Source organism: Dysidea avara, chromosome 1, assembly GCF_963678975.1.
Source record: "Dysidea avara chromosome 1, odDysAvar1.4, whole genome shotgun sequence".
NCBI classification, from domain to species: domain Eukaryota; kingdom Metazoa; phylum Porifera; class Demospongiae; order Dictyoceratida; family Dysideidae; genus Dysidea; species Dysidea avara.
Window position 1 is genome coordinate 8,439,116 of NC_089272.1, and position 22,018 is coordinate 8,461,133.

The following is a 22,018-nucleotide window of genomic DNA, read 5'->3' on the forward strand; positions in this document are numbered from 1 at the left end:
AAGATCAGCCATAGGTCTGGTGTCTGACGACCACTGTTTTCAACCACCCCAGTGGCACAAGCATGAGTACAACTGTGCTGCTCATACATCAGCTACGCAAGTAACACTATCAGCTACGCAAGTAGCACACAATCAGCTACGTCGGTAGCACACAATCAGCTACGTCGGTAGCACACAATCAGCTACGTCGGTAGCACACAATCAGCTACGTCGGTAGCACACAACCAGCTACGGCGGTAGCACACAATCATCAGTTACGTCGGTAGCACACCATCATCAGCTACGTCGGTAGCACACCATCATCAGCTACCTTGGTATCACACGGACATCAACTAGCTATGTCAGTAGCACACAGGCATCAGCTATGTAAGTACTGGTACCTCACAATCATCAACTATAGAAATCGGTTGCACAATCACTATGCCAGCAGCATAGACATCAGCCACACCAGTAACAGACATCTGCTACCTTTGTAGCACACACATACAGACTTCAATTAGTCTCATATCGGTAGCACACAGACTTCAGCTACGTCACGATTCATAGCACACAGACTCCAGCTATGTCAGTAGTACACAATCATTGGCTCCACTAGTAGCACACAGACATCACCCACCTTCGTAGCACACAGACATCAGCCATTTCAGTAGCAGTCACATCACATAGACATAAGCTACATCAGTAGCACAGAGTCTTCAGCGACTCCCAGGTCACATATCTGAGGCCCACAGAACCCAAATAATAATATTAAAGGCCACTGGGTAGGCAACAACAAAACCACAACACCAGGGTAGGTAGTGGTGACTTCCTGCCTTAACACTGTAATATTTCAGAGTAAACCCTCCTCCCTCAACAGGTCTCCAGAGATTGGGGGTGCTCCCAACCTCTCAGCAACTACACTCAGCTGTAGTCAATCAATTTACAACTGAGCACGAAGGGTTATCAGTTCAAGCTTCCAGCTCAACATCGGCAGCATGCCTCACATCACCCTCATCTCAACTCACACAATCAGTGGGAATATCAACAGCCAATGTGACAGTTCCCATGGCAGAAAACGGCTCCCAGGCAATCACAACCGCATGGCTGTATGGTGATACACTATCAGAATCAATGAACACACTGCTTACAGAGTCGACAAACTCAGTGGTCTCAATCGGGGGCGGCTTACCACTGCTTTCTAAGAAACTAATCCGACAAATAAAGGCAGGAGAATTTGTCAACTTTTGTGACCTTCCCCCAGCAAAAGCACGACCCCCAGCAGTCCTCGACACAAGCCAGATGTCAATTTTGGCACTACTTCAACTCAAAGAGGTAGAGAACCAGAAGAAACTGATCCCAGATTTTCTCATATGGGCACAGTGTTTTGCAGTGTATACTGCAGTTCTGGGAACAGACCAGCCGCAGCAACTCCCAGAGCTCATGGCATATCAATTTGAAATTGCCAAATATGCCAGGAAATACAAGTGGCCCTCCTGGGTTGTTTATGACATTAACTACAGACAAGAGGCAGCAGCCAGGCCATCCCTTCCATGGGCAGAAGCTGCAGGACACTGGGAGGCAAAGTTCTTCTCCCAGTGTTTCACCGGAATGGCCAAGGATCCAAACGAAGCTTGGTGCAGGAATTGCCAATCACTAGATCACTCTACCTCTGGCTGTCCCATGATGCCTCAGCAAAAGATCCACCGTAGAGAAGGGCAAGCGGGAGAGACATCCCGCACAAATAAACCACCAGAGATCTGCCGCAACTACAATACTAAAGGTTGTGATTATACCAGGTGTCACCGCCGTCATATCTGCCTTCGATGTGGTGCAAAGCACCCCCGGTCAAAATGTCCGCACCCCGAGGCAGGCAGCAAGCCATAACATGACTAGAGGTACTGAACACCTATCAGAATTGTAACCACTGATTTAAGCGACAGATAGCAATGCTATCCCATTTCACTTGTGTATCATGTTAATTTCATCAGTCTAATCAATTACTTATAACAATAATAATTGAATACCTTTCAACCCCACGGGAAATACTGAATTCACCGATTCAGTATCATCCTACTTTCACAGGTCCAGCAAGAGCATCAGCAGGGAGGTACCCCTATACTCAACAGCTGGAAAGACTAACATCCAGGAAATTGGACCCCGGTCTGCCCTTACCGGAACACACAACTGACATTGTATCTCCATGCAGTGGTGATCTCATTCTGGCAGGAACATTTAAAACATCATCCGGATCGCCAATTTGCTCAGTTGATACTCGCAGGCCTAGAAAAGGGATTCCCCCTTGGATTTGAGGCCTCGTCAAGGCTAGAGGCAGCTACAACCAACCTGATCTCAGCAAGGGCACACCTAGTCTGGCGTAGCCGACCCGCGCGCGTAGCGTGAGGGTCTGGTGACAGCCGCATTCAGTACCTGTGCCAGCCTTACGGAAAATTGGTGCGTCCAATCAGATCGCTTAGCGACCAATTAACAACATTCTATGACGTGATTTCCAATTTAGGCCACTATGACTTCCGTTTGTACAGATCGGCTACTGCTGAATCTGCAGCATTATCACTAGGGTATTCTTCCTTGAAACCAGAACAAAGTGTCAAAGAGACGTTATAGTGGAATTCGTTTTGGGGAGTGATGTATTCGCTATTCTTCCCACAGGCTACGGTAAAAGTTTGTACTATGCTTGTCTTCCCCGAGTGTATAACTGCTAGTTAGATGCGACTTCTTTTTTAGTTGTTGTAACTCCACTGACATAATGAAAGATCGGGTGCATTAATTAAAAAGAATATTGTACACGTGATTCGCGAGCATTTTCAAATTATAATTGCATTCCATCTGCACAGGTATTGAATGCGGCTGTCACCAGACCCTCGCGCTACGCGCGCGGCTCGGCTACGCCAGACTAGAGCACACCCAGAGGTCGTCTCCGCATACATTCAGGACGAACTGTCACGGGGCCAACTGGGCTACGTCGGCCCAATACAGGCTGCAAAGCAACTGAACATACAATTTAACCCGCTAGGTGCCATCCCCAAAAAAGGAAAGCCGGGAAAATGGCGCCTTATCATGGATGTCTCCTCCCCGGAAGGATTTAGCGTCAATGACGGCATCCCCAAGGAGGACTGCAGTTTTCACTACGCATCAGTGGACCTCGCGGTACAACAGATAAAGCAGCTGGGTCCTGGCACCTTAATGGCTAAAATGGACATTGAACAGGCGTACAGGAACATACCTGTTGCGCCAAGCGATCGGAGACTGCTTGGTCTGGAATGGCAGTCCCAAGCGTACGTGGACAAGGTCCTCCCATTCGGCCTGCGCTCCGCGCCTCTTATATTCTCTGCAGTGGCCGACGCCCTCCTCTGGATAATGCAGCGAAGGGGCGTGTCCTGGGCGATTCACTATGTTGACGATTTCCTAACGATCGGAAGACCTCACTCAGATGAATGCCAACAAAACATGGCTATCATGCATGAGACATGCATGCAAGCAGGTCTTCCCCTAGAGCCGTCAAAAACTCAAGGCCCACTAGAAAGGATTACCTTCTTGGGTATAGAACTGGACTCCACAACTATGGAAACTCGTCTGCCAGAAGACAAACTGTCTCACACTCTCGAAAGTCTAGCTCACTGGCGAAACCTAAAGGCTTGCAGGAAACGGAACCTCCTCTCACTCATTGGAGTTCTGTCCCATGCCAGTAAAGTGATCCGAAGTAGCAGAATCTTTCTTCGCAGACTAATTGATCTCTCTACAACCGTAGCGGACCCCAACTATTTTTTCGCCTCAACGATGAGGCGAGATCAGATATTGAGTGGTGGTTTCAGTTCATTCGTCACTGGAACGGTCGAGCTATGATACCACCCCCATCGATGCAACCACTGACACTGATCTCTGACGCTTCAGGTACCTGGGACTGCGGAGCTTACTGGTGTTGCGACTGGTTTCAGCTCCCGTGGAACAGTGCACTTCAAGACACACATATCTCTGCCAAAGAATTGGCGCCAATTGTGCTAGCAACAGCTATATGGGGCAAGGCTTGGCAGGGGCATACTATCCAAATATTCTCAGACAACACAGCGGCAGTAGCAGCGATTAATAACCATACTTCAACACTACAGGAGTCTGCGCACCTGCTATGCTGCCTGGCATTCCTTACCGCCCACTATCAGTGCGAACTTGAAGCTCGACACATACCGGGTCAACACAATGTACTAGCGGACGCTCTGTCTAGGAACAATGTAGCATTATTTCGTATGCTACATCCACAGGCACACCCCAGTCTAACAGCCCTCCCGGAACAACTCATCAGGCTCCTAATAATAGAACGACCCGATTGGACCTCACAGCGTTGGACAGAGCTGTGGACAGCTTCCTTGAGTCTGGTCTAGCTACCTCGACTACAAGGACATATGGAGCTGGGATCAAGCACTATTCATTATTTTGTGAACAATTACACACACAACTTACGCCAACGACAGAACCACTCCTCTGCAGATTCGTATCCTATTTAGCCAACATCAATATATCGCATAACACTATCAAGGTTTATTTGGCTGGGGTGCGGCAACTGCACATTAGAAGGGGTGAGCGGATGCCCTCGACAGATGACACACCACGACTAAATCAAGTCTTAAGAGGGATAAAGATATGTCAGTCGAAAGCCGGTAGAAATAACCCTCAGCCCCGCCTCCCCGTCATCCCAGAGGTTTTACTAAGAATAAAGACCACGTGGGAACACGAAGGACTAAACAAGGACAAAATAATGCTCTGGGCGGCGTTTACTATCTGCTTCTTCGGTTTTCTACGTTCAGGAGAAATATGCCTGGGAATGGACGGTCCCTTTGACCCCACAAGAGATCTTACGCCACAGGATATCGAAGTTGACAACTTAGAGAACCCTAAACTCCTGAGACTCCACTTGAAGCATTCCAAAACAGATCCCTACAGCGAAGGCTCAGACATATTCGTCTCGAGAACATATGATGAACTCTGACCAGTGTCAGCGCTTTTGACTTGGCTGACTCACCGGGAAGCTGACCGCAGAGGTCCACTATTCTACCTTCAATCGGGTGCTCCGTTAACTCGCAGCACTTTTGTGATTCGATTTAAAGAGGCACTCTCCGCCTCAGGAATTAATCCGACAAGATTCGCTGGCCATAGTTTCCGAATCGGGGCCGCAACTACAGCAGCAAAGAAAGGTCTATCCGACTCCGCGATACAACGTCTGGGGCGGTGGAAAAGCTCTGCATATCAAAGATATATCAAACCGTCACCAACAACTCTGGGAACCTTAGCAAGCTCAATCTCGACGCCTCATCAGGCCTATCATCACACAGGCGATCCATCGCCAGTTCCCAAGTGATAATAACTATATACAACACTCCACACTGAGTAATTACAACAGCCGATTTTCAGAGTTATTGAAGTGTAGCTACAACGCTTAATCAAACATTATAACTTGTAATCAAACAGACGTGCATACGTCAACTTTTAGCAGTGATCGCGTAAGCTGCGGTGCCTCATAGGTAAACGACATAATATATACACGCACACACAGGTGGTCAGGTGGTCCATGCAGGACGGCTTGCTAATCAGCGGGCACAATGGGCAATCAGATTAGCGAAGCCAGCTCACACTGCACCGTAATCTAGACAGAACAGCTTATATATGCATACCTACAAGCGCCTACCTATGTACTAATGGACGTCCACTAGCCTATAGCTACCACCCCACGTGGGAATTCTCTGGGCTATAGAACTCTCAGCCACAGAAGCTCGAGTTAGCTGTGCAAGGGGCCAACAATGCCTATCGAGCCATACAAAAGATACCAAGGCTCGTGCAATTGCAGCCTCGAGCCCGTCCGGCCGCTAACAGATCACGTGACCACGGATCATGTGACATTCAACCGTTAATGGACAAGGACCTGACCACCTGCCAAACAGCTATAGATAGGTATGTAAAAGAGAGGACACTCAGGCAGTGAACCGAGACCACATACAACAATATCGTGATTCGTCAATATTGTGCTAATTCTTAGTAATGAAGCGTATATAATAGAGTGGTGTGCTGACAACAAGGCGACATTATATCAACTTGGAAAGATGGTAGAGGAAGATAGTAACATACATATTGAAAGCGAGCAGCTCCTTAGTGAGGAAGTCGACATTTCCAGAGTACAGCAGTGTCACCACCTACCCGCTGGTATATGGCTGATCGAGAGGGCAGGCTTGTTATCAAAATTAAACCCAAAGCACAAGAAGAAGTAGTAAGTAATTTCTCTGTGTAGCCTACATGTAGCTAGCTTCGGCTAGCTTTGTGGAGTGAACGAGTGAAAGGACTTAGTGACATGACTGAGCCCGGCCCTTCCAGCCGCGGCCCTAGCGTTGCAGGCGGGATCCAGCTAGCTAGTTATGTATAGTGTGATGCTGTAACTACGCACAAGTCAATGAAGTCATAACATAAGCACTGTACCTAGCTATACACTCACTGAATATGCTACAATGCACATTATGCATTCTTAAATTTGCCAGATTTTTTATTTCGCTATACATGTAGCCACCGGCGTAGATCCGGCTATATCCTAGTTGAAACTGCTGTTGTTGTTAGCTACCAGCTCTTTCATCTTGTACTCATATGTTTCTTTCTCTTACTTGCTCAAAAAGTAGCAGTAGCTAATGTACTAAACACAGTAATTATTTGTGGTATGGTATGCAGAGCTATAGCTGCATTCAGCTAATACATACATGCATGCAGGCAAGTACAAAAGGTCCCCACCATTATTAATTCTAGATGCTGGCCAACATTCACATGCATTCTTGATATAATAATGGCTTGAAGGTTACATTAACAGATCTATAGCCTTCTTGCCAGTCCGTGCATCTTCCCAACTCAAAACTATACAATGCTTTTAAATGCCAATGCACATACCTGTCCATAAAATGCTATATTTTTTAGTATTCCCATTAGAAGCATAGACAATAGACAATAGATATTTGATAGTGGTACCAACTTTTCAAACATACCTTAAGTAACTAAAGTCTTTGAGCAGGCTGTAGGACCAGGTGTCCTACAGACCTTCAGCATTTGTGCTGTAAAGCATTAATAAAAATAATAAAAAGTATGCCATCCCACAATATGACATCATGTGATGATGTCATCATATCCTAGAATCTTTACTCCCATGAGGTTGTGTTATATATTTTAATAACAACAAGTAATCATTCCTGAAAAGTCACTTATTTGCTGAGCACTTGATAGTGCAGTCTGATTTGCATCATTCATTTTGCATGAGCATAGCCATCTTTGATTGGCTTTAGCATGTAATTTACATTAGAAAGTCTAGCCCGCCTATATATACCGTTGCCATTTGGTGTAATTATACTCATTAATATCCTATATACATCAGCTGACCTGCATGCACTACTGCATAATGGCATGCATTAGAGCTATGCATAGTTTGGGGATAAATGGGGCAGCCCAGGACATTGCTAGATGCTAGGTGCTAAATGCACCTGCATTTTCCCTAGAGAGCTGAAGTTAGCTGCTGTATTTCATATCAAGCAGCCTGACTGTGCCATGCCCTGGGTGCCCAAAATGTGAAATAATTTATACCAATGTGCTAGCACGTATGATTGCATTGGTTGAGTGAAGGTTGATGCCAATGATTAGTCAAGGGCAGTTGGTGCATGTTTGCGGCAGCTTCAATCTGAATTCAGTATGAGCAATTCCAAATACCACTTTTTCTGCCACGAGTATAGATCTCGTAATCGCTGTCTGCAAGTGCAATAATGTTGAGTATTAATAAATTGTGGGTTCCATTTCTATTAAGTGGGATTCAATACCAACTATATCCAAGGCTTCCTTGTCTGTTAACCTTATTTACGGTGGTGAATTGTGTATTCACTTTATCTTTTTAACTGGTTATTTAAGGCTACCTAATCTGTTTATATGCATGGCTACATGTATAACTGAAAGCAGTGAAACCTTTGATTTATAATCACATTATGCTTGAACTCTGATACTTTTCTGTAAACCACCTGCAGTACATAATAAAGCTGCATCTTCTTTATAACTTCAACTTTCTCAATGCTTTCCTCATCGGTACATAGAGTATGAAGTGCAAAATGAACATACACTGTACATGTACTGTATGCAATGGCTGAATATTGTATATTTTCACTTTGCTGCAATGCTTTATATCTGTGTAGCATATAAAGTATGCAGATTGGTAGCTATATAGTAAACACTGAGGGATATAAATTCCCTGTTATCCTAATTTACACTTTTCAATATAAGAACAAACATAATAAATGATGATTTTATTTACACAGTTATCAAGTTTTGATTGTGGTGTTGACTTTCTGTTGTTATGCTACCTACCACCTGACCAGGAAAACTATCAGCGTTGTCAAGGTGAAGATTTACTGTAGCTATAACTACATTGTGTAAAGAATTCTTATAAACTGCCTACCCATTTATGTAAAGAGTAGAGATGATGCATTCTACTACCTTCACATCCGTTATTGTGAGAACTAATAGCTATTAATCCATTAGATCCATTTTAATACATTAACCATGCACAAATATACACTGATAAGTATGTAGACTGAAGTTATAGAAGATAGTACAGGATTTTTGTGTAATGCAAATGTACCCACTAAACATCTGTGCATGTATGTGGCTCATATGGTTATATGCCGAAGTATAAGGTGCATACACCTATGATGAGTCAGATCTCATTGATAACAAAAGAAATGGCCACATCTGCAGTGAGTAACATATCATATAACTTGCCTGGGTGATGTCAATAGCTACCACCTAAAATTTAACTAGGGAAAAGTTTGAAGACACTAACAATAATTATTATTAGTGTCATCGAACAAGTGTCAGTGAAAGTAAATAGTGTATTCCCTAGTATGCACTTATGGGAATCTTCAATGCTGAATGGCTTAGGTAATATTATTTATTGTTATGTATTGCATTACCTAGTCACTATAAGGCCATGAAAAGTTAATTATATGTTTCTGGTTCCCTTCCTGGTCATTTTTTACTGAATAAATTGTGCAATCACCATACAATAATTTTTATCTGTTGAAAAATTTTCATGTCTTGTAAACACTTTTTTATTATACATTAGCTTTATCTTTCCCTATAATTCCATGTACTGCTATCTCAGATGTAGTGTATAACACATCAAAAGTTACCAAAAAAAGAAAAAAACATGCCTGGTCACCTGGTAAATTTTGGGGAATTGGTAGGACCAGAAACATATAAGTAACTTTGCACGGCCTAATCGGGTGGTCTTATTTCGGTCTTATATACAGTTAGAAATTCCAACAAAACCACGTGCTAGGTATTTTTATGTATTTACACATGCAAGTGCAGAGAAACAAATGACAGCTATTTCAGTAGTAGAGTAAAGGTGGCGTGTGCACACATTACCAAATATAGAGTTTATTGTATAATTGAGTTGCAAAATGATAGTACATAATGGACCTGCGAAAATAGGGCATGTGAGCACAAACTACATCCTGTCACATATTATGTCATATCTGAGTGCTGGAATAGAATATTTGCATTCTGTAACTTACATACGTAATACTGTATGTGCTGAAAATTGCATAGCCCTAGGATGGTGGAATAAAATGATATGAATCATGAATGCCTGAAAAATAAGGCAAATTTAATGTGCCCACATGCCCTGTTTTTGCAGGCCTGGTCACATATAATAATTATATAGGCATTGTACCATGCAAAATGATTTTGTAATATTATTTGATAGAGTACACTACACCCAGACTGTAACTCTAGTGGAACATGTGCTAATCCTTCTAACCATTGTATGGGATGGGAACCATTTGGTGAGTTTACATCACAGAGTGGCAGTAATTTGTGTGCAATATGTTTGTCAGTTGTTGGCACATTGGTTTTGTTACCTTATCCACACGCAAAGTACGTATACATACATTATATTACAGACTCCAGTAATGGCAAAACTTTATTGGGCACACTGGATTATGCCTGGCTGTTCTCTTATGCTCTGGCCATGTTCTTCAGGTGAGCACTGAATGATTTACATTGTCAAACTGACTCACTGTATGTTAGTGACCCAGTAAGGGACACATGCATTATACATATTTTCATTGCTGTATGAAAATCATCATAATTGTTTCATAAATTTGAATTCCTTATCGACAAGTAGTCTCATGCCTGGACCCTATTTTCTTTGGCGGTGGTGTTTATTGATAAGCACCACCTCAAGGAATAGGATCCTGGCACAAGACTAATCCACAAACCAGTTGTGATTCAGTTGTCAAGTTGCAGCATTAAGCTATGTAGAGACAGGTTTTCTCAGATTACAGCATGAACACAACCCTAGTTCTCATCAAGGATAGTGGAACCTCAGTTATCCTAACCCCTTGGAACCAGGGTTGGTCCATAAGTATGAAAGGTACATATCTCTGAAACTGTGTATAAGTAACAGCATAAAGAACATTTTAAAATATTTCAGTATTATCAACTACTTTAATAGAGCAGTCATTTCCATAGTTCGGTTAACTGAGAATCCAGATAAGTGGAGTCCAGATAACTGAGGTTCCACTGTATTCATACATAATAGTTTGTTGACCATGTACTAAGCTGAGCACTGTGCTTGTTAGGTGGTATGCTATCTCATGCAGGCATGGTCTCTGTCATGATTTGCACACCTGATCATGTTGGTATCAAAACAATGGTGTGCTATTCAAAGATTAACTTTAAAATCAAAGTACTTGCACTATGCTGTGCAATTAGGCCAGACAAAGTAGATTGCCAATTCTCATCAGTTACTTTCTCAATTTAATGCAGGTGGGCAGTCATGTTAGTTCATTATTCATCATAAAGGAAGCCACCCAAAATCACAGAAATTATCACTACAAGAATTATAAAAGGCCTTCTTAATACTTATGCTTACATTTTATCACCTTTCTGAAGCAAGAAGAAACATTTCCATAGCTGAAAATGATGGCTAGTTTGTCTCAACATTGAAACACTAGCACATGTAATCAATTATAGCAGTAATGAATTTAGAGGCAGCAGGTGATGCGGTAAGGTGATGAGAAACAATGAACCAATTACAACTTTGCCTGGTTTTAGCTACAATACAATTCTCACAGCATTGTTTACTAAAGCTTCACTTTGGTTGCTATATTGTATATGTATCTGAAATACATAGCTACCATTATTCTTGAGTTTACAATTGTATGCCATGTTCTATATTATATAAATGTATAATTAACATTAATGATTTTCCACACAGTGGTCCATTAGCTGATAGGAGTAACCTGAGGTACTTCCTGACTGTTGGAATGTTAGGTGGGTATGGTTGTGTGATACTGTTAGCTACACTGTGCTTATAACATACACTGACTGCAGGTAGCTGTATGTCAATGGTCTTGTTTGGAATGGGATATTTCTTAAATGTTCACAAGCTCTCCTACTTTATAATAGTGCAAGTGAGTATATCTCTTTACATACCATTGTTTATATTGCATGTATGACTGTCCAGTATCCAATCTTAAAAAATGCATAATTATAGATTTCCAAGTTGACTAGGAAATACTGAGTTATTTTTATAAACTCCAAAGCCTTGACTTCCACTTAGGTATTCGTGTGTGCAGTGTGTGCATAGATTCATGCAATTATGTGGTATATTGAATGTGTTAGGTAATTTATTTATGTTTCACAGGTTATTGGTGGAATATTTCAGGTAAGGAACATACTATACACATGCACACACTAATATACTGTATGTATGCATGTGTAGATAGCTGCACAAACTAAACAAACATACTTCAAACATATGCACTTTCAATTGACACATGATTACCTGTGTGATTGTTATTTATGCAGTCCAGTGGCTGGCCTGTTGTTGTTGCTGTAATGGCTAACTGGTATGGCAGAGGAAGGTGTGTGACACAATGGTGTATATCATGTGACTTAAGTTGGCAATACTTCGGTGTGACTTCATGTGACAATATCAGTTCTGTGGCTCACAGAACTGATATTGTCATATGAATCTCAGAATCTATTGTACCCTATGTATGTTAGTATTTTTATTTCACTGCCATCTAATAAATATTACCTGACTGTATAACTACTTGATTCACCTGTACAAATGTAATAAAAGTTAAAATACTATCTCAAAGTTTCTAATGTCTAAATTATTCCTGGAGGGCAGTGGAGGTATGTCCCCAGACCCCCAAAAGAACATCTATTATATCATTCAAACTCCCACTGTGTAATCTTCAATGTCATAAGATTGGCTCCCCACATTTTGGCCTGCTCCACTTCCCCTGCACATTGTGGCGCCTTCATGTGTACTTCCAACTTGATGATTGCTCAATGAAGTGGTTTAACTCTGTTAAAGTACTTGTAGTGTCATATTGTGCCTGTGATTTATGTTGCTGTACATGGCTACTGCATTTCATGATATAGACGTGGTTTCATCATGGGAATATGGAATTGTCACACTTCAGTTGGTAGTATCTTGGGTACTATCATCCCAGCTATATGGGCACACCACCACTGGTAAGTGCTGATGTACTTCAAACTATGTACACAACTTTATTATTATTATTCATCGTTTTATAGGGGTTGGTCATTTTTGGTGTCTGCATTTTTCATGGCTGTTGTTGCCATAGCTGTCTTCCTTATACTTGTCATAGGTAAGAAGATGAGTACACTTTGTAGTCTTTGCACAAAAAATTGTACTTATGATGATTTATGTGTTGCTAATGGATGACACGAAATCTCTATAATGATACCATACACTACATTTCAATAAAAAATTTCTCTTTAGAAAATTTTACATTTTAGGTATTCTGTAACATGAATATTTGGTCAATTATCAAAACACCAGTAACTGTATAGCTAGAGAAACTGTGTTGATATTTCAGCTTATGGTTAGGACTACATGTATACGCATGCAGTATTGTAGTATATGCTGACACTATACTGTAAATTATATAATATTCTAGACCCTGCTGATGTTGCTCTTCCACCACCTCAGCATCATGTAAGCCATTAATATCATATAGCATAGATTTGGCTAGCCATATATGTACACATTTAACTCCTCTATAACAATTACAGACTCAACTATATATGCACTTCATAATTTTTGTCTCTTTGCTTATGTTATGTATAAATAGCCACAGAATATACTTACTGTGTATTCTGTTCAGCTATATCTACTTATGAATAAATCATTAGATATTACAAGCCATTATAACCCATCAAGGGTGATAGCTGTGCATATGTAACTTTTAATGATCAAAGATGCATCAATTATGTATGCTTTAGAACAATAATACCTAGCTGTATATACAGGCTTTGAGTTCTCTGTCAATTCAGAGGGGTGCAGCTATTATTCTCTCAGTGGTGTGTAGGCACTAACTAGGTTGTATTTGAGACTTGTTAGAGACAACATTGGAGGCTTGTGCTGGCTTTCAAGGATTACAGTAGTGCAACAACTTAGCTCAGATAAAGCTTGACCAGCTCTACAAGTCCATCCAAGCTTGTATCACTGTTTACGGTCAAGGAAAATAGAGGTCATTACACCTCCCAAAAATGGCTCTTTAACAACTAATATCATTCATATAAGGAATGCTATATAAAAGGCTTAACACCAGTATATAGTCTGATGGTGCTTGTAGCTATCGAAACGTTGAGGTTATTATGTGCAATATAGAATGGTTACAGCTGGATACATTAGCTACTGTATGTAAGACAGTGCTTTGCTTAAACCACACTAGTTGAAATCAGAGGAAGATTCAACAGAATCCTTAGTAACATCAGAACATGATGGTGAATTGAGTACTAACAAACAAAAGCCAAATAAGAAGGTATGAAATAATCATTGTCTCTTTTACACTAACCTCTTTGTAATCCAGGTTATTGCCATGAATTGTAGCCCAAATGTGTACTGTTTACATTATGGATATATCCACATAAGCAATAAGTACAGTATATTTTACTAGAGCAGTCTTATAGCTATAATGCTACTTCAATGTAGCAGTTGTATTACACTGTGCATGCTGTATTATAACATTTGCAGACCACTCATGTAAACTTTAAATATGACAAAATTTGCAAGGCCATGTTTGTTTTTAATCTGATAGTTAGGGTGACCTACAGTAAACCAACTAATTGTAAGAATTGTAGCCGTGATATAAAGTATACTTTTGATGTGTATTTACACTGTAATAATTATGCATACAAAAAAATATTTCTTATGTAAAGTAATATATCATTAATAGTTGGTTCACATTCATCTGGCCCCTTATTATTGTTGTAACATCTGACAGCTGCCAAAATAATTCACAATGCTGTGAAGCGAATGTGTTAGAAATGTTTATCAAAAACCACTTTAATATAATACATACACACAAGTAAGAAAAAGTGAGTTATGAGGCTTTAGAAATATCCCAGTAAGGACAATATTCAGGCATGAACATGTTTTTAGCATAAATACATAATTGTTCCAGTAAATAACCATTGGGAGTGGTGGTTTTCGCATGGGAGTGAGTGAACACAAACTGACTATAGTTGAATAACCTGTAATTTGCTACAGAGCTCCAGTTGATAATGTGTGTACTGTACATACATAATTAGTCAGTATGTAACAGTAATTTGGCAATATACAACATAGTGCATGTCTGAAATAGATGTTTAATGTTGTCTTACAGAGTGATGAAAAAGCTATCAGTTTCTGGAGGGCTCTGTTGATTCCAGTAAGTATTTATAACCAAAAATAGATAAAGTGAAATTATGTACTTGTCCACCAAAAAGTTTTATTGTGCATATAGAGGATTCCAATTAAGTGTAAAATCAGTTTAAATTAATAAAGTGTATAAATTTTATATAAGCACTAATACATTATGTGAGTACGTATTTAACAACAGTATTAAAGTATTTGGCTTACTACTTTATTTATACATCATTAGGGACTGGTGGAGTTCTCCATTGTTTAATTCTTTGCAAAGTTGGTCAGTTATGCCTTTCTCTTCTGGCTACCATTTTATATCAAGAACACTCGTAAGTCATGATGGACATTGCTCGATACAATACATACATATGTGGGTGCACGTGTGCACACACACACAAACAAACATGTATAAACACACACACCACACACACACACACACACACACACACACACACACACACACACACACACACACACACACACACACACACACACACACACACACACACACACACACGCACACGCACGCATGCACACACGCACACACACATTCGTATGTATGTACGTATGCATGTATGTATGTACATAGTATGTACACATAAATGACGACATTTTGATGTTATATATATATATAATACACCGTATATATATATACTTCTCTAATCTCTTTTCTAAAGGCATTGGTGGCCATTGTCTGAACACGTTCCAATCATCAGCATTATCCACCATGTTTGACGTGGGGGGAATAATAGGTGAGTGCATGGTGTGGAAGAATTTTCCATACAAATATCAGATTAATGTTGTACTAGTTGTGTGGATGGAGTTTAACAATCAATGCCATTGAGGCTGCTGAGGCTGCTATATTAATTATAAAGAAACAGAAGAGAACATCAAAAAATTGAGATGCTCTAATACAGCAATCACTATGTATACCCTTGAAGTGCGTAATTGGGTGTGTCTCAGCTTTTTAACAAAGTTTATTTTCTGACTATTTGGTCTTCACAACTGTTATAAAAGCCGACTACATACATTGTATAATGTACTTCCTTACATAATTATATGTAGTTAAGAAACAGCTTTTTATCTTGTGACTATGTATGTGTGTATGTATACAATTACCAGAGCTGTTACACACAGGTGGCATTTTAGCTGGTCTGTTGTCAGATGTGCTACAAGCAAGAGCATTCACTGCTGCCATAACACTATACCTGTGTATTCCTTCAGTAAGTTTGTGTTTTTACAAGTGTTAATTGTGTAGTGGGCTTACATATTCATAATATGGTCAGATATACTTTGTGTTTGCTATAAGTGAGTTAACTGCATTTTTTTACTTCCATTTGTTACAAAAATACATGACCGAATAATTTCAAATAATTTTAATGCGTACAATTTAAAACCCTGATCATTGCAGAAAATTGGTTTCTTGGCTGTTCACATAAAATGTCTAGTTATTATTTTGTATTTTATATTTTGGTGTACTAATGTCTTTATTATTACAGCTCTACCTGTACAGAGAATTAGGAGGAGAAAGCTTAGCTGTGTCCATAAGTATGTATGTTACCTAGTGTAAACTCATAAGTATGTATGTTACCTAGTGTAAACTCATAAGTATGTATGTTACCTAGTGTAAACTCATAAGTATGTATGTTACCTAGTGTAAACTCATAAGTATGTATGTTACCTAGTGTAAACTACACATCCACTGTAGCTTCCATTGTTTACTTGTAGTATGTGCATTATACATGTGCAGTAGAACCTCAAACCTGAGCATATGTAAATTATTCATAATTTCATTTTACTAAATTTCAAAATGATTGTTGTGTTAAAGTATTTGACCATCTATCACCATTTCAGATATTTCAACTCCCTACAGGTGGTCCTAATAAGGGTTTGGACGGTTGAGGTTACACTGTAGAAAGTACCTTTATATATTGTTTACACTTACCTACATATTTTAGTATTGATGCTCATCGCTGGAGCATGTGTTAATGGTTCAAATCCCATATTAACTGCTGCAGTCAGTGCTGACCTGGTGAGACACAGTTGAAATGTTTTTTGTATCTGTTAGCCATGGTGTGGGTAGACGATGTAACACATTTATATGATGCATTGAGAAACAACAGCCAAATAATAAATTTTTGGATGATTCATTAGTGTAATGAGATTTGGTATGCTACCATTCAAAAGCGTGATCTAGTTTGTTAATGTTAAATAATCACATTTTGCATGAAAAATCGAAATACTCTAATAGAACAGTCACTGCAAAATCCTAACATAGTCAAATAATACCTAACTCGGAAGAAATCTACTTTGTTATAAAACACTATTGTAAGTAAATACAGACACTTTAATACAACTTTATATAGCCATGAACAAGCAAGGACAAAATTAGAGAGCACTTATCAGTACAACATAGCTTTGGTATCAGATCGGTAAGTATTTTTGTATATTGGTAGAGCACTGGTTTGTCCTAAGTATATCATTAGCATTGCATCTGTAGATAAGAAGAACAATGATTTGTGTAAAAACAAACCTTAATGTTTGGCTTTGGAGTATGTATACAAAAAGAAATGAAATTCATGCAAAAACAACCAAACTTTATAAAAGGGTGCAGCCTTCAAAAAGCCTGGGTGAAAAAGTTCAAAAGTGGTGGCCATGAAATGGCTGTGATGATGTTGATGATAATACACTAAGAAACAACAGCCAAAAACTAATAAGGGACATTTATCTGGTTCAATACGTAATGAAAAAAATTAGACAAAAGAAATTTGCAAAACTGACAAAAAAATTCCGCAAAACTTCCAGGGCTTGAACCTGGACCAACGGTGTGAAGGGACAGTGTTGTACCACCTGGGATACTGCCTATGCTATATATTGCCTGTTCTACCACTGCTAGCTACCCAGCTCTCTTACTTTTCTATCTTATATGATGTGATTCAATAGGTAACCAGTATATGGTAAGAAGGCCGGGCGAAGAAGAAACCAAGGCTGAATTTGACCCTAACCCTCTTAAATGATTGAATTTTGATTAGTGCTGGAATAATCCGAGGAGGGGACAAAAGGAGCTTGGCCCCCCTTGGCCCTTCGTTTGCCCCTCCTGTGACTATATTGACACCAAAACAAGCTAGGAATCATTATACACTATAATTAAGCCAATGGGCAAATAGAAGCAGTTATAAATGCACTTTACAGTTACAAACTCTATGCTGTGAAAAAAACTTTGTGGCAAATAAGTTTGTATTTTTGTGTCAAGATCAAGATACTCTTATAGAGCAGTCACTACTCTAATAGAACAGTCACAAGTCTAATATCATCCATAGATTGTTTTGTGAATTAAGCCTTAATGCATGCACTTTACAGGTTTTATCTCATGCAGATACGCTAACTAGCTACAGTTTTCTTTATAGGTTAAATATTGTACATACGTGCTTTGTAAAGCATACACTTTGTTAAGCAACTATCAAAAATGTTCTCAAATTCAAACCTAATTTTCTCAAAAAAATATCCAACTAAAGTCTTAGAATGTACTTCATCCATCCAACTATATACCAAGTTATGCAAATGAATATAACTAACTTGTCTTGTGAACTAGAGTTCCATTCTTCTCCTCTTAAATAAACACTGTCTTTATCCTAAAACTTATTGCCCTACTCCCTTAGCCCCCCCCCTAAAAGTGCCTCTTAGATCCACCAATGAGTGCTGGGTTAACAGCTGAACAATATTTGACATCTGTACAATCTAAAATTTAGTAAATGCATGCAGTGTTATATATACTGCATATGGGATGATCGTGATTTGAGTATAGACAATATGTGACCGGGCCTGCAAAAATAGGGCATGTGGGCACAAACTACATGCCATCACACTACAGATCATATCTCAGTTCTGGAACAGCATATTTCTATTCTGTAACTTACATCATACAGCCAATTAATTGCTAACTAAGAGCTAAAAAGTGCATTGCCATAGCATAATGGTACAATAAGTTATGAGCGATCAAACTTAGAAAAAGTAGGCAAAAATCATGTGCCCACATGCCCTGTTTTCGCAGGCCCGGTCACATATTATGTCTTTTTACTGCAACACTTTGGATGTATATAGGGTACTCACAAGTCACTAAAAGGCAACCAGAGAGCTAAAGCTACTGTCACTGCCATTATAAATGGAACTGGATCAATAGGTACGTATGGTATGATAGTATAGTTTCACTTAGATCATACCCCAAGCATTCTTAACTAATATTGGTACTTACAACCTAAGTCAATAAGTATACTTGAGGTCAGATTTGGCTGATTTGGTCTGGGTGACTGCACACGTATCATTTCTGACTAGACAATTTCCATCAAAAAATTCACTTGTAAAAGCACCAAAAGGCATAGTCTGTACTGGAATTTGTCAAAACTGTACAGAGTTAGCTTCAAAATATTTTCTGGAATAAATTATAGCCCTTTTGGTATATGTAGTTTCATTAAAAAATAATGGCCTGGCTTGACAGAAAATATCATATAATTAGAATGCATTAAATACACCACAATTATACACATTCAGGTTTTTTACAACCCATAATCACATAGTAATGTATGCATGTAGTGTATTATACAGTATATACACATATACATCATGTGATCCTCCACACAATACAGGTGCTGCAATAGGACCACTGATCACTGGAGTGCTAGCTAGCAATGAGGTCAGTAATGAACGTATGTGTAGACTATCCCACCCATCATAAATTGAATCAAACCAGGTCTTCAGACAACACTAAAAATTTCTATTTTAACTAACTGCCTAGAATTTGGAATCACCTCCCTGTCATTAATTTGGATCTTAATGTTCTTACCATCAAGCAAAAACTTCGTTCTTACCTTTGGAATCACTTCCTATCAAAACTTTAACTCAGAAATCAAATGCATTTACTCCTTATTGTGTCCTTGTGTTAATTGTAGCTAGCACCCAAGAACTCCAAACTTTGACTTTCTTTAACACACTGTAGCTATAATCAATGTAATTCTCACTTGTATTTAGTACAGTATAGCTATTTAAGTAATTACTTAATAAGTGTAACCTCTGGCCACTGGTACGGACCATAACACTGTTAAGTTTTTAAATATATAAAGTAAATAAACAAACTAGTGTGTGTGTAGTGTGCGTTTTGTAATGTATTTATATATATATATACATTACTACACATATCGTAGGATTGGAATTCAGTATTCTACTTGTTCATGGGAGCATCACTAGTAGCTGCTTTGGTGAGTATGAAACATGTGTGTGTGTGTGTGTGTGTGTGTGTGTGTGTGTGTGTGTGTGTGTGTGTGTGTGTGTGTGTGTGTGTGTGTGTGTGTGTGTGTGTGTGTGTGTGTGTGTGTGTGTGTGTACATAAGCTCTTTCAACTTGTTAATGTACTGTGTGAAAGGACAGTTGTTCTATAAAAGCCAGGACGAATGTTTTCGGGTATGCTTGAGTCAATTATGCCTACAACCTGTGCTTTTGAGTAGACTTAAAATCAAGCCTTTCAATTAGTCACATTAATGTGCTTGAGTGCTGAGTGACTGTTCTATTAGAGTATCTCGACCTAAATTGTATTAAATAATTAGTCAAGACCACAGTAAGCATAAAATAGCTACATTTTATTTTGCAGTGATGATGTGTAGTGGATTTCACTACAATATTTATTCTGATTTGGCATGTGTATTACTCATTGAAAATCATTAATAATTATGCTTTAAATGCTAACTTTTTGGTAGCCTGTATTATGTCCCAAATTGTATGTGAGTAAGTATATAGTGCACCTGGGGCATGTCTTCGGTAAAACATGTTTTGTTTACATTTTTTGCTATAAAATGTGATCAATAAAGCATGTTACCCTGGAATTTAGCATGAAGATACCTCAACTGATTCTATATTCTGACATGTTGGTTGCTAGAGAATCTTATAGTTAAAGCACCACCGCATATGTGTGCAGAAAATACAGCCACATGAGGGTGTGTATCAAAAGCTAACACAGCATGAGGCAAGGTCAAATGCTGTATTTGCTTTGAGAGTGTTGTATTTTCCATAAAAACAAGCTAACATAGGCGATGCTTTAAGTGCTATATAATTGTCTTGCTCAGTGTGGTTTTCTTGAATACCTGAATCACTTCGATCTTTGGTGATCGGGCTATCAGTAAGTTGCCATATAATCTATTTGTAGTTGTAGAACAAACTGGTAGGATTAGTTTAATTAGTTTTAGCGTTTCAGTATCAGTCATGCATGTGATCCACTGTGCTGTCTGTGTGGGGTTGTTGCTCAACTTTTGGCAATTCAACTATCAGTAAGTGTTCATGTTATCCATTTCTAGTCAGGTAGGATTAGTCTGGCAAGTTTAGTGATTTAGAATGCCACGCATGTGATCAATGATGCTGTTTGAGTGGGGTTGTTTTCATAACAATCCTTACAGTACATAAATTTTCCACATAACTGTACTGTATTATTCTGTATATATGACTCATAGACTACAGTTATGTAGCTAATTGGTTCTGTATGGAAATACAGTATGCAGTGGCACTTTGATCTTCCCACGGATAGTACAATATTTACACGCTAATTGCATTTTATTCTTTCATAATTATGTAGTCTTTGGTATTATTATAATTGTTTAAGTTTTGATTTCCTGAAAATTAATATCCTTATAGGAAAGCAAACAGAAGCAAAACACAGTACATTGAAAAAGGTCTAAATTCTACATAATGCATTCCAGCAACCAATGTAAAATTAAAATAATCAATTAAACTTTTGGTAGGGATATAATGCCTGGTATTTGTGCCAATTTTAATTAGGGGTTCAATTTACTCAAAACACATTTGTGATCAGATTTGCAAAAAGGGGTCTTCCACACACATCCAATTTACCAACTTTGATGACTCATAACTTCAGATTGGAATATGCTATTGACTTGCAATTTGATCAGTAGTGAGCACCAGCATAGTTTAGTAGCTGGGTAAATTTTCACATTAATGCGTTACTTAAGTACTTAGTTATGGTCTTTTAAATTCATAGAATTGGATGTGTGTGGAAGACCCCTTTTCACAAATCCAGTAACATTTTATACAGGTCCGTAACCAGGATTTGTCAAAGGGGGGTTCAACTTTGACACGGTAGGCATTTACATCAGCGGGGATCTGGGGGCTTTATATTTGACTTCTCCTAAATGGTCTAAAATTGATAGTACAAAGTAATGACTCCAAAGATCAGCTGTAAGTATATAATTCTGACTATAATCCCTTCAAATCTGACATATATATACT

The 22,018-nt window shown here is 39.0% G+C and overlaps 1 pseudogene; it reads left to right on the top strand.

Moving 5' to 3' along the window:
• Nucleotides 1-5,856: 5,856 nt before the first annotated feature.
• Nucleotides 5,857-19,463, top strand: LOC136254210 (glucose-6-phosphate exchanger SLC37A2-like; annotated as a pseudogene).
• Nucleotides 19,464-22,018: the final 2,555 nt, after the last annotated feature.